Source organism: Balaenoptera borealis, assembly GCF_965194805.1.
Source record: "Balaenoptera borealis genome assembly, chromosome: 13".
Lineage (NCBI taxonomy): Eukaryota > Metazoa > Chordata > Mammalia > Artiodactyla > Balaenopteridae > Balaenoptera > Balaenoptera borealis.
Genome location: NC_138870.1, coordinates 23,800,520 through 23,815,797, shown reverse-complemented (window position 1 = coordinate 23,815,797; position 15,278 = coordinate 23,800,520). Strand labels below are relative to the sequence as shown.

Sequence of the window (15,278 nt, the reverse complement as noted above, 5' to 3'; positions counted from 1 at the left end):
TACCGAATGGCCAGCAACTATAAAATAAACATACAATTGAATACCATGATAGTAAAGAAAATGAAAAAAATAAACTATACACAGTATCCTAGAGGAATTTCACAAACATAATAAGCAAAATAAGCCAGACACAAAAGAATATAAACTATATGATTCTATTTATATCAACTTTAAAAACAGGCAAAACTGTATCAATGGCATTAGAAATCAGGAAATTGGTTACTCTAGGGAGCATCAGGGGGAGGAGAGTTCTGGGGTGCTGGTAATTTTCTGCTATCTTGCGATGCTTACACAGATGTGTCCACTTTGTGACAATCATTCCATCAAGCCATCCACTTATGATTTGTGCACTTTGCTCTGTGTGTAAGGTACTTCAATAAAAAGCTGACTGAAAGACGCCCTGGAGAACATCTGGTCTGCTCTCCTTAGATGGCATAAGAGTAACTGTTTCCCGTAGATGTTAAATATCTCAAAGGCACACAGGAAATCCGTGGAAAGGCTGTTCTAGACATTAGATCTCTTAAATCACTCTCCAGGTACCAAAGCTACCTTTCAAATTTGGGCGGATGTTTCTCTAACTTCCTTCCTTATTGTGACGACAGCAAAGGTTCAGAAGGATTAGGATCACATTCCTGTTAAGAACACAACCCAGAAGGTTCCGGGCTCTAGCAACAACTGTGCCAAGGATGAGCGTTTAAACACTACTTAGAATATGGCAAATCAGCAAAGTCAGACAGCATGGGGTTCACACCCTACGCTCTTCCCCTCTTCCAAGCCGTGTGATCGTCTGCATGCTCCTTACCTCCCTCTCAGCCTCAGTACCCTCATCTGGATCACCATCACTGAAATATTAACTCCTACTTTACAAGGCTGCCACGAGGACAGCACAAGGTAGTAGTGTCAGAGTAGTGCAGTGCCTAGCACGTGGCAAGCACTCAGAAAAGGTATTCGTTGAATGAGTATTGATTGAATTGAATTAGTCAAGTGCTGGTCACTTAATAGAAGTTCAATAAATAGTTAAGTATCGTTATGATTCCTGAGCAAAAGAAACAGGGAGGAAAGGAGTAAATGAGCTTATACGGAAACACCGCACTTCTCTAAGCCTGTGGGGTCATTAATGGGTTGACCAAACAATTCTCACTGACTTACATGGCGCACTAAAACGACCCGTGGGATAAAGAGCAATAAAGGATTTGAGAAAAGGGCAATGCTTTTTATGTGTTACCAGGTCTGTGTTTTCCTTCTCCACGCCAAATAAAGATTTGCTCACTGATTGTCACAACATGTCTAAGTTCTACAACCACCTTTGTTAGTCATATCGCTTTTAGAATTTAAAAAATTTTAAAGGGGGTGGTAGGTCATAAATTCTCATAGACTTAACTACATAGTCAAGTAACTTTACTCCTGGGAAAAACTTTACACACTGCATGTACTGACAGGTTTTAAAGATGTCACAAATGAACAATAATGAGGAGGGAGTTTACTTACATTTAAAAAAACAAGTTTAATACTGTTTCTTCCTTCAGCTCTTCAAATCTTCCATGTACTGATTAGCAATCTGATCCATAAAGTTCTCTTATACTGAAAAGAAACAAATATAAAGAAGATAAATTAAAACTAACTTCAAACTATAACACACCATAATAATTTACCATATAATTTACCTAAATTATTATGTAAGCAAATGACATCAAACTAGATAACACATGTGCAATTAAAAACAATACTATGTGTTAAGGACCAATAGATTTAACTGACTTCCTTCCATCTGTCCTTCTGCTGTTCCTTCCTCGCCCTTCCTTTCTCTTCCTTCCTCCCTTCCAGCGTTCTTTTTTCCTTACTTCCTCAGTTACTGGACAACCTCAAATATTCCTTGAAGCCTGACCTTCAGCAGAAACCCACCATAATTAATTTTTATAGCACAAAGTACCTGGCACATGTTAGGTACTTTATAAATGTTTGCTGAGTAAATGAATGAACCATAGTTTCCCAATACTTAGTTGTTAAGGTTTAAAAAAAATGAGGAAATTTACTATTTTCTTGTCCAACAGGAATACATAAACAATATATACAAACATATGCACTGTTTTCTAGACTTGTCTGATTCCTGCTTCTTTTTTTTTTTTTTGGCTGCGATGGGTCTTCGTTGCTGCATGCAGGCTTTCTCTAGTTGCGGTGAGCAGGGGCTACTCTTCGTTGTGGTGCGTGGGCTTCTCATTGCAGTGGCTTCCCTGGTTGCAGAGAACGGGCTTCAGAAGCTGTGGCACGTGGGTTCAGTAGTTGTGGCTCGCAGGCTCTAAAGCACAGGCTCAGTAGTTGTGGCTCACGGTCTTAGTTGCTCCACAGCATGTGGGATCTTCCCAGACCAGGGATTGAACCTGTGTCCCCTGTGTTAGCAGGTGGATTCCTATCCACTGCACCGCCACGGAAGTCCCCCTCATATCTCTTTTATTTTATTTTATTTTTTGTTGTTTTTTAAAATAAATTTATTTATTTGTTTTTATTTTTGGTTGTGTTGGGTCTTCCTTGCTGTGCACAGGCTTTCTCTAGTTGTGGCTAGCAGGGGCTACTCTTGATTGTGGTGCATGGGCTTCTCGTTGTCGTGGCTTCTCTTGTTGCAGAGCACGGGCTCTAGGCGTGTGGGATTCAGTAGTTGTGGCACACGGGCTCAGTAGTTGTGGCACACGGGCTCAGTAGTCGTGGCTCGCGGGCTCTAGAGCACAGGCTCAGTAGTTGTGGCGCACAGGCTTAGTTGCTCCACGGCATGTGGGATCTTCCTGGGCCAGATATCAAACCCGTGTCCCCTGCATTGGCAGGCGGATTCTTAACCACTGTGCCATCAGGGAAGCCCCTGTATCTCTTTTAAATAATGTATACTTAGAAAAAATTCCCAGTAGTATATATTTGGGCATGAATATCCTCACCATTACAGTACTACCATATATTTTGGTCGTGAAGGAATGCTTAGGAATAGTAAAAGTTCCAATACCTCATAACTACCTCCATCCAAATGAGAAAGCTGAGTGTCTCCAAGTTAAATACTAGAGACATTACCTCACATGTGCTTTTCAAATGTATATATGATCAGGGCCAGTTCTAGACAAAATTATGAGGTAGGAGTGTAGCTGTTTCTTTCTCTCTGCCCTTTTGAGGAGCCAGTGACCTCACATGTTTAATTAAGCAGGGAAGCGATAGGATCAGCTCCAAAATTCCAACAGCTTAATGGATATGGTTCTTGAGAACATTTTCATTTAAAAAAAAAAAAAAAAAGAGCTTCAGAAGAGGCAGGTGCTTAACATTGAAATAAAATGTGTTACTAAAATAGAATTTGGGCACGAATGGTGGATAGAGGTTGTCTTGAAGGAATTTCTCAGCTCAAGTAAGATTCTGTCCATTCAGCCTCCGCTAAAGCTGACTTCATATATGACCCTATATACACACCAATCCAGGTAAATTTTAAGCAATTAATAATGCATACATAAGCAAGCCTGATTTTAAGACTAGTGTGTGCTTCAACAGTAAACAGGTATATTAATCAGCAGTTTTCGAAGTGAGTGTCTAGGAACCCTGCCCCACAGGTGCTTCTGAGAACAGAGGCGGGGCTGAGTGGATGTGTGGTAGCAGGCAGAGCAATTTCACCTTTATCTGTTTTATACTTTGATCCAAGATTTAGTTGGAGAATTGGTTCCTTGAGCTGCTTATAACAGGGTGCAAACTAAACAGTGATTACATTAAAAAAGCTAGGGCAGAAATCCCAGTGAGCTTATAACGTAGCTGATCTAGAAACATAATCACACCAAAATCCAACCACCATCTCTAACAGAGCCTTTATGGGAAAATGTGAGTTCCAGCCTGGGTCCCAGAGCACAGGTCAGCCTGTGTCTGAGCAGGCATGAGCCAGGCCTTCTCTTCCTTGCCAGCCACTGCCCTGGAACAAAGGACAGAAGGAGGGCCCCTACACTGTGACAAGGACTGAACCCACAGTGAGGGCATGAGACTAGGGTGGGGAGGGTCTGTGAATACTGCAGAGGTGGGGAGACAAGGGGCTCCAGCAGGGAACCAGACGCAGAGATTTCTGTGAGTCAGTCACTTCTCCAGGCCCTGCCCCATCCCCATCAGCGTCCTTGCTAGAAATTACATGTGCAAAGTTTAGATGCTTTACATATGCCAGGGCCTTGAATAGGAATGAGGAAGGAGAAATATCAGTGAAACAGTTTAAGGAGAAGAAAAAAATATACCTTTGTTCTATAAGGCCCACTTCAAAGCAACATGTAAAATTAGAAAACAATTTTTTTTTAAGCGTATTATAAGAAAGTATTGCCTGAACTTGCTCCAGAGGAATTCAGGTTCACTAAGAGGCAATGGGTATATTCAATCCCTCCCTCAGCACAGAACTCCAATTATTTGGCCTAACCAGGACTGAATACATAAAAACATTTATAAACATGAACCACTAGATTTTTTGAGTTTCCATTGTGAGCCTTGTTTAAATAAGTCAAAGATATCCTTTGTGATACAGTTTTGATCGAATTCAAGAGACTTTAGTCATTTCCTTAGAAACAGACATAAGCTATAAATATGAACTAACCAACAGTCAGCCACTCACAAAAAGGCTCACTGACAAGTTTAATTTAAAAACAAGAACACATTATTAAACTGAAAAGTAAGCCATAAAAAAATCTGAACCCATGCAAACAACATTTCCAGCAGAAAAACCCTTAGTGTAATGACAAGGATAATTACAAACAACTTTTTATATGACTCACAAACCTTTCCTATACAGAGGTTACAAAAAACAAAAAAACAAAACCCTGCCTGTATTTGCATCCATTTAATAAAACAAACCCTTAACATCCTTCCCAAATCTCAGATTTCAAATACCAAGAAAATTCTCCAAACCACTAAATAAGTGACTTCTATATATCCCTTTGAGATGGAAAACACATTTATTACTACTATTTATTTTTTCAATCCCTTTGATTTTGTAAAGCATGACCATCATAACTGAGAGTAACATGTTAGACTAATAATCGTTAGGAAGTGAAGTTACTGTTTACTATAATAATGCCATATTTCATATTTTACAACTAAATGGAATCCGAAGTTTCTATTCAGGTTAGACTTAAGTGTCTAAAAGCAGGAGTCTGTATGCAGGGCAAATACGGTCTGCCACCTGTTTTTATAAAGTTTTATTGGAACACATCCAGGCCCATTTGTTTACATGTCATCTATGGCTGCTTTTGCAAGACACAGTGACAGAGTTGAGTAGTAGCAACAGAGACGGTAAGGTCTGCAGAGTATAAAACATTTGTTATCTGATCTGGCCCTTTAAGAAAAAGTTTGCTGACCTCTGGTCTAGGAAACAGCTATTTCAGTGGACTAAATCCTGAAATGAGGAACACTAATCCTGGTGTAGTCATCTCGCTGGGTAACTACCTAAGTCACTTCACCTTTGACTGCTTTTTCTCATTTACAACACAACAAGTCATAGGTATTGGGAACTTGTGAACCAGACACTATTCTAACGGCTTTACTTTTAGCAAATGAACAACAAATTCATTCATTTAATTCTGGCAAAAACAGAGGGAAGTGAATGATTATCCCCATGAAACAGATGAGGAAACTGGGGGAGAGGGGTTAAATTAACTTGCCCAAGGTCACACTTCCGTTACATGGAAAAACTGGGATCAGAACTCAGGCAACCTGGGTCCCGTGCTGGTATTATTACTCTCTGTGCTGTATTGATAATAATTTTAATTTCATAAAAGTCACAGATAATAAAAGGAAATCTCAAAAGGTTTGTTCGTTAGAAATGTTAGGTAAGTACAGTAAAGTACACCTCTGCATGGTTTAGGATAAGATACCTAAAATAATAATATAACTGGAGTTCCATAGACTCTTAAGACCCTTCTGATTCTAAGATTAGAGCTAATCTTAGGGTATTGGGAATATAAAAGCCTACAATACTCTATTTTTTACCAGGAGTAATCAAAGACTCAAACAAACTGACCAATGTCTATCTTTCCCTTGGTAAACAAGGCCTCTCCAGAAAGGGCAGTTCAGGCCCTTCAGAAAGCCTTCAGGATAAAGACTTAACCAGCGGGACCCTAAGACTTCCAAATTTGTTCCCATTGCTTCTTATCCTCCACCATTTTTTTCAAAATAAATTTATTTATTTATTTTTCGCTGCGTTGGGTCTTCGTTGCTGCGCACGGGCTTTCTCTAGTTGTGGCGATCGGAGGCTACTCTTTGCGGTGTGCGGGCTTCTCATTGCAGTGGCTTTTCTTGGTGGGCAGCACGGGCTCTAGGCGTGCAGGCTTCAGTAGTTGTGGCACACAGGCTCAGTAGTTGTGGCTTGCGGGCTCTAGAGCGCAGGCTCAGTAGTTGTGGCTCATGGGCTTAGCTGTTCTGCGGCATGTGGGATCTTCTCAGACCAGGGCTCGAACCCGTGTCCCCTGCATTGGCAGGTGGATTCTTAACCACTGTGCCACAAGGGAAGTCCCGCCACCATTTTGCCATTTCGGAAAAGGCTGAGGGAGCATCAACAGAAATTATGGAATGACTACTCTTCATATCTGCAGCAAGAGAGCCCTAGCCAGATTATCAACCACTACACGGTTCAGGAAGACATCCCCTTGCTGAGTCATCCCCACCACATCCAGAAATTCTCCAGGATGCCTGGGGGAAACGTGTCACCTAAATGTGAGCCAGTGCTCTTTTGTACTGAAAGATAGGTTTATATGATCTAAATATACCACTAAATTACTCATCACCAACTTCATACTTAGATAGAGATGATCATAGCCATCTTCTTAGGCTAGTTTTTGATTGGTTCCCATATCTGCAAAGTCCAAATCCTTGAGTTTGACATTTAAGACCCTCCTCATTTTATCCCTTACTTACTTTTCCAATCTTACTCCTGTTTTTGTTCTTTCATGTAAACTGGATGGCCTGTTCTTTCTCCAACAAATCATGTCTACTCATGCTTCATCCCATCTACTCCTGCTTCTGAGGCCATACTCGATCCAGACTCCCCTTTTTGCACTTCTACTGCCAACATCGCATCCAGTGTACAGGCCAAATCTCTGTGTTAAATATTGTGGAATATAATTTCTATTTCCTATGAGGGTTGGATCTTCACAATCCAGGAGGGGAAACGAGTACATAATGGACTAAACTAAAGATGTATATTAAAGGTTCAAAGTGCTACAGGACCCAGATCAGGGGATCTAAAAAGATGTTAGAGGGCTTCCCTGGTGGCATAGTGGTTGAGAATCCGCCTGCCAATGCAGGGGACACAGGTTCAGGCCCTGGTGCAGGAAGATCCCACATGCCGCAGAGCAACTAAGCCCGTGCGCCACAATTACTGAACCTGCGCTCGAGAGCCCACGAGCCACAACTACTGAAGCCTGCGTGCCTAGAGCCCGTGCTCCGCAACAAGAGAAGCCACTGCAGTGAGAAGCCCGCGCGCTGCAACGAAGAGAAGCCCCCGCTCGCTGCAACCAGAGAAAGCCCATGTGCAGCAACAAAGACCCAACGTGGCCAAAAATAAATAAAATAAACTAACCCCCCACCAAAAAAAATAAATAAAAGGAAAAATATTAAAAAAAAAAAAAGATGTTAGAGAGAGGCCATCACTGAGTCGGACCTTGAAGGAAGGAGGGAACCTTATAGAGTGGTTGAGTGCATAAAGTTGTAGGGGTAACCATATAGGATAAAGGTTCATAAACTTCAAAGCCAGATAGTGCTGGGTCCAAAATCCTGGCTCCCTTTGACCGGAAATAGGGTGTGTAGGAGTTACAATCAAATAAATCAGGTTGATGCCTAACCATGCCCCACACCATATTTGTAGCCAGTTCTCAGGTCTTGTTCAAATAATAAAGCCTTTCATATTATGCCCCCATGTAGTGTTCCCGTCTCTCACTGCCAACAGCGTTTCATGTTTCGACCCATTCATTCATTTGGGCATCTAATCACACATTGATTTCCACTGTTTAAATATTCCCAAAGTATGTTTTGCCTCCTCAATGAGATTTTGTTATCAAAGAATAGACTCTTTCAAATAGACCCTTGGCATTTTCAAATTGTAGGTTCAAGGTCCCTGACAAGTAAGGCTAGTTTAGCCGAGAAGCAAATTTAAATTAAAAACTTGGGCTGTTTGGCTAGTGACATGGGGCCCAGCCAACCATAAACATCTGTATTCCAACACGGCTTTGTTTTCTGCCCATCCAGTAACTCATATGAACAGACTGAAAACTTATTTCTTTGTGGGATGGTCAGACAAAAAGCTAACGGCTAGGACTAGTGATAGAAGTAAAGATCAAGTGAAGCAGTACAAGAAAGTGATGACTCTTAGCCAAAAAAAAACCAAAACAGAAGTTAAAGAGTTGAAGAAATTATACATTATGTATATTTGAAAATCTGAGGCTGGACAAAGGGCTTCGGACTAATCCCTTCAGTGTTAAAAAGGTTAAGCGTCCAGTTTTTTGTGTGTTCTCACAGTACTAAGCACCATGCTGTAAACACCAGCTGAATGAACAACCTGATAATCTCTGAGGTCCCAAAGTACTCAGTGATCCCACTTTCCGTGTCAAAATCAAATTCAATAGTCAAATTTCCCTCGAGGTTGCAAAATTTTAGTATTCACAATGTCTACTGACATATTACATCAAATAAGGGCCACATGTTTTTATTTATTTATTTTTAACATCTTCATTGGAGTATAATTGCTTTACAATGGTGTGTTAGTTTCTGCTTTATAACAAAGTGAATCAGTTATACATATACATATGTCCCCATATCTCTTCCCTCTTGCATCTCCCTCCCTCCCACCCTCCCTATCCCACCCCTCTAGGTGGTCACAAAGCACTGAGCTGATCTCCCTGTGCTATGCAGCTGCTTCCCACTAGCTATCTATTTTACATTTGGTAGTGTATATATGTCTATGCCACTCTCTCAGTTCGTCCCAGCTTACCCTTCCCCCTCCCCGTGTCCTCAAGTCCATTCTCAATGTCTGCGTCTTTATTCCTGTCCTGCCCCTAGGTTCTTCAGAACCATTTTTTTTTTTTAGATTCCATATATGTGTTAGCATACGGTATTCATTTTTCTCTTTCTGACTTACTTCACTCTGTATGACAGACTCTACGTCCATCCACCTCACTACAAATAATTCAATTTTGTTTCTTTTTATGGCTGAGTAATATTCCATTGTATATATGTGCCACATCTTCTTTATCCATTCATCTGTCAAAGGGCCACATGTTTTTAAATTAACATGTTTCACAATCATATTTGTGTTGTTTAGTAACAGCTTGCCTTTTTTTAAATTCTAAAGTTTTATGCCCAGCTTTGCCAATATTGGCAAATTATTTTTTATTTCCTAAAAAGATTCTAATTCAAAGATCCTAAGAAAATTTGGAATTCAAAAGTTGTTATTCTTTGCACTTTTTACTGAATTGATTGAAGTGATTAAAGTCTGCCATAAAGTTTTAAGTAAAAATAAATATATGCACGACTGCACGTGTTGTGGGGCAGTACGCTGGGAGTGGAGGTGAGAGAATGAACACAGCTCAGCTTCTGGGCACACCGGTTTTCCTCTGTAACAAATACTTTAAACTTCATTTTTTTATGACAAATATCATGGACCACAGTGAAAATCTTACATAACAACATATTAAAACTTCATATGAAAAATATCACGAACCATAATGTAAAATTTACCTCATATTTAAACAGTGGATTTCAATTCATTTGGGGGCAAGAATTTTAGAGTAGATGTTCCCATTATTTGCACACTTAAAGCATAGGGGTAGTTTGGTAGAAATCAGAGACTGCTGACTACAGTCAGTCATGTCCTCAGAGGGAAAAATATTCTATAAATGTTCTGTCCCTTATGAAAATATAGGAAAAACAACTGCACTACCCCTAAAACTCTGGTCTCCATACCCAAGAAATCCTATAGATTCAAGTCCTTCCTCCTCTATCATTAATGTGTTACTGCAAATATCACTCAAAAAATATGAGATCAAACCACTTGGATCCCACAGCATTCTGAAAGAGCATTCTGAACTAGTGTTAAATTTGTATAGTGATTGTTTCAATAAAAACAATGACTTCAGCTCACTGGTATATAACACTTTATCATGCCAGTAGAACTCTGTGAACCAACATACCCAGTGAGGTCATCAAAGCTCTGGAAAGTGGGCTGACCCATTATGAACTCTATCACTGCTGACTCAGCAGTAAGGACTCTTCCCGTTAAACTGCCCCACATGGAATAGGTGTGTTTTCATCGTCAGACTAGGCCCATGATCTCTGCATCATGTGTGTTTAGAAAGAAATGGATTGGTGGGTTCACTGACTTATTTCCTAAGAATTGCGCTCCTGAAATATAAGGAATTGAATATATATATAGGCTTATATATATACATTCAAAATACAAGACCATCTTATAATAAAGAAGTGTCCAAGTATATCCAAAGCTGAGAGTTTCCTGCCTAAGATAGGTCCAACTCAGCTACCTCCCATTAAAAATCCTGTCAACCAGTATAAGACCTGGAGCTTTACAGACTTATTTAAACTAGAATAAGATGTATTCATTTAGAAAAACAGCAGTTAAAATACCTATTTGATTTTCAGCTTTCATATTCAGAAAGACACAATGACCTATAAATTTTCTAAATCTCAAAAGAGAATCCATAGCAATTATAAAAAAGGATACAGGATGAAACATTTAATGTTCCACTCCTCATGTACCCCTAACCTTCAATAAGAAAAAAAATACAAGGGACAAAATGCAGCTCACCTCTATCATGAAAGGTTCTATCCCAAAAAAAGGCAACGCCATTTCTTTCAAATCATACCATCCAAGGCTGACACCCTAGCTTTTCTTATCCTCTTCGTGCTATCAAGAAATTGTTTGCTCTCTTTCTTTTCCTCCCCTTTCTTCTTTCTCATTTTAATGGGGGCCAAATTGGTAGATGGCTTTTTCAAGGGTATCCTGGCAACTGGCCCTGGTTATCATAAGCCCTAAAAATGTAATAGCCTTTGACCCAGCACTCCACATTAACTAAGCTAAACTAAATGCTTGGAGAAGTGGGCAAGGATTTTTGTACCTAATTTTCACAATGTTATTTACAAGAAAAAATAGAAACAATCTAATTGTGTCTAGCAATAGCTACACTGAAGCACACCCATTAGACAGAATATTAAGCAGGCCAAGGTTTAGAAGGGTGTGGTTACCAATGGTTAATGACACAGAAGGATGTTCATGATATATTAATTGATTTTTGTAAATATACATGTACATAAGGTAAAAAATCAGGAAGGATAACCATCTATGGTTTTCAATACTTCCTTCTTCCTCTTCATCACTGACCCTGCAGAAGTCTACTACCAGTCACATATCTTTCAATAGACAGAAATGGGCAGGGGGGGCAGGTGAAGTGGCAAATGAACGGACAAGTGTACCCATGTTTTTTCAAAACCTCTCCTACTCCCAGGGTCTGTCTGTGATAGTCTTCTTTCCTCCTCTGAGATATGCTATCATAGACCAGCATGCTGACAGTGATAGAATTTCAAATGAATGTGATTTTATTTTCCTTTTTGCTTATCTGTATTTTATAATTTTACATTAAAGAGCATGTATTATTTCTGTCAAAGAGAGCAGAGCATGAGGAATGAAAGTGTAGAATTTGGAATAGATCAGCCTGTGTTTTAATTTAATTCCAGGTCCATAGCTTTTCACGTATATGATTTTGGTCAAGTTATTTAACCTAAGCCTCAAGTTTCCTCATCCAACAAATGGGCAGAATAATATTACAGGTATCCTTTTATTAGAGATGCTAATAGAAAGGCCATACTGGATAAAGGAAATGATTACTACAGAGTATATAAAATACAACTTTATTTAAGTGTTTATACTTTTAAGGAAAATAAATCTAAGCCCCAATCTCCTAGGAGAAAAATATTATATAAATTAAAACATGGGGAAATTTTCATTCAAAATGGTAACCAAAAATGTATATTAAGCAGCCCTGAGTTACCATTTTACTTATACCAAAACAAAAAATCCTAACATTCATAGTTTCAATGTTGTAGTGAAACTGCTGGTCATTCACGGCTAGTGGCAATGGATTTAATTCTTTCATACTTGAGGAAAGCATTAATGCTCTACTGCAGTAAGACTTAGTAATTCCACTCCAATGCATTGATCTTAGGAAATAATTTGCCTAAAACAAAATTTAATATACACAAAGGTGTTCAATACAGAATTCTAAATAATAAGTAACTGGAAATACCTGAATATCTATTTTTAGAGGGATAGTAAATGGTTTAATTAATATTGGCATGTCAAAATAATAAAATTAAGAAACCACTCAGGTTGTCATAATGAAGACCATGAAGAAACAAAACAGTGTGATATACTTTTAACTGAAGACAACAGGACCCGAGATATTTACCCTCTGTCGCTATATAAAATGTATATAATATACACTGGAATAACTGAAGTGAGGAGGAGCATGTGGGGCCTGGGGAGAGCAGTGAGTACAAAAGCAGAGGCGTGGACCAGCATGTGCACCCTCAGCAGCTGGACCAGATGACACGGTCGGCCACGGCAACTATTTCTGTTGCGAGGGAGACCAAAGTTTACTTACATTTCATGAATGGATTGCTACTGGCACTCTATCTCAGTACAGATAGGTGCCAGCTGGTCACACAGGATGCAAGAGGTCTCTGAAGGAAGACCGGGAGTTCCACAGCCACGAGGAGTCCTCATTCCTTGGGTCCTTCTGAGGACTGCAAGGGTATTACAGTTTGCACGCACCCAGGTAAGTGTACGGATGGATGGATGATGTTATCGCTATAATTTAACCATAAAATGGACAAATGGCTTAAAGTAACCATGGGTGGATAATAATACCAATAACACAAGCACAAGTGACACAAGAAACTGGCGAATTGGACACAACTTGTTCAAATCACACAACCCATAAAGGGTCCCTAGTCCCTCTAATGTAAAGATGACATTCTCACAGCGAGAAAAGTTTCTGAAAGGAACATGTATTTTGAAAACAGAAGTTTGAAAATATTTCCATTATGTTTTCTTTTTGCCCAAATAATGTCACATCCATAAAACCTGTCCTATCTGTACTCTCTAAAAACGTGAACACAGAATTTTCTAATCGGCATTAAAATGTACAAAATTAAGAGTTTTAATTTTTGAAGCCCTATTAAAAATAGGAAACTGTGGCATGTTCCCATTATTTTTTTTAAAGAATTCATTAACATTAAAGAAGAAAATAATAGCTACCATTTATTGAGGGCTTACTGTTTATGGATCAGGCCCTGTTCTCAGTGCTTGATGTCTGTTAATCATTCAGTCTTCAACACTATCCCTGATGGAGAGACTACTATTACCTCATTTCACAGATACAAAAACTGAGACACAGATTAGCAAATTATCTCATCTAGTAAGTAGTCAAGACAGGATTCTAACCTTAGGCTTCAACCCTAGAAGGTCTGTTCTTAACCCCTCAGAATACTACACTAGATTGCAATTGACTGGCTGATTTCAATCAAACTTTTCTGGAGCTGGTGGATTAAAAATGAACAAGTAGTAAGCACTGCATGTCTCCCATTTGGATCTATATGTACCTTATAAATTAACTTTTTCAATAATGACAAAAAGCCAAAAACTTTTAAAGCTGAGAGCATTTATTTTCTTGTACCATTGATAAATATAAAATTATTTTTAAAACATTTATATCCTTTTAATTCCTACTTTTGTGTGTTTACAATATCTAAAATATTCATGCAATAATGTATATATTATTTTATAATAAATATACATAGACTGGAGGAGATGCTCACAAATTTAGTGACAGCAGTACCCTAACGGAAAGTTTTAGAGACAATTGCAGAAGGTTTAAAACAGGAGAAAAACAATCAAATTTCACTTTTTTTTTTTTTTTAAGTTTTTTTTTGATGCGGACCTTTTTTTTTTTTTCAAGTCTTTACTGAATTTGTTACAATATTGCTTCTGTATTATGTTTTGGTTTTCTGGCCGGGAAGCATGTGGGATCTTAGCTCCCCGACCAGGGATTGAACCTGCACCCCCTGCACTGGAAGGTGAAGTCTTAACCACTGAACCACCAGGAAGTCCCCAAATTTCACTTTTAAAAGATCCCTCTGGAGATAATATCAAATTTGGAAGCAAGGGATGCAATTATGGTTTCTAAAAGTATGAACTAGCAGAGAGAACGGAGGCGAGAGGGAGGCTGAGAAAAGCTTTAGATTTATCAAGGCACAAAGGAGCGGAAGCCAGTGATGGCTCTATGGTTTCTGACTTGCGGTGACAGAATTCAGAAGAGAATATAAAACAAAGTGTATGCATGTATATGTGTGTGTGTTTATGCGTATGTGTGAGATGGGGGGTGAAAATTAAATTTTGATTGCACTGAGACTGCAATGCCCATGGAACCACAGGGTGAATGCATACAATGTAGTTGGGAAAACAGGTCTGGAGAGTTCAGGAGAGAGCCCTGGGCTCATCTGTGATTGAGCTTCATCAGTTTGTAAGTGGCCACTGACAAGATGGGTTTTGATAAGTGCCAGGGGAGAAGACCTAAAGACAAAAGGGTGCCAGCATTGAAAGAACCAGTCATGATAACAAAAGCCACTGAAGAACTTTAGGAAGGAAGGGCCTGGGAGATGGGAGGGGTCCTGGAGAGGGAGGAATGAGAATGAGAGGCTAGGAACCACGCTCGGGACACTGAAGGCTGGCTCCGGGAGGCTGCGTAACCCACCACACCCAAAACCTTTCTATGACCCAGAAAACATGAAAAAATAACTTCTGATCCTACTCTTGCTACATGTGCTTAGCTGCCTGACCAGCCACAACTGATTCCTCTTTCCCATCAGACCCTAATGCCTCTCCCTCAGGATATGAGGATGGGCTTTGGCTTTCTGAAGCAACTACAGATCCGTTCAGTGTCCTCTCTTAAGAATAAACAGAAGTTACATGAAAGGCAAATTTTACTATTTTTCCAATGCCCTTAAATTTTTTTAAATCTGGAATTTCTCCATAATGACAAAGAGACATAAACTTTATCTTGGGTTTGAATCAGTGCCTGATTCTACTTGGTCTGAATATTGAGTCAGGATAAAACCTCATGAAGGCTAAACAACCCTCTTAGACTTAGAAATAGTACCATAAGTTGAATTTACCAGCTCACTTTCCCCTCAAGTCTTTATTACAGAAAATTTCAAAGATATAC

At 39.3% G+C, this 15,278-nt stretch overlaps 1 protein-coding gene across 12 annotated transcripts in view; it reads right to left on the bottom strand.

Annotated features, from left to right (window-relative positions):
- PPFIBP1 (PPFIA binding protein 1) overlaps window positions 1-15,278 on the bottom strand; it is a 176,112-nt gene that overhangs the window by 118,931 nt on the left and 41,903 nt on the right. For all 12 annotated transcript variants that reach the window (XM_082352122.1, XM_082352113.1, XM_082352114.1 and 9 more), the window contains one exon: window positions 1,489-1,581. The gene's annotated coding sequence lies outside the window, so the exon portion shown is untranslated. The remainder of the gene's footprint in view (window positions 1-1,488; window positions 1,582-15,278) is intronic.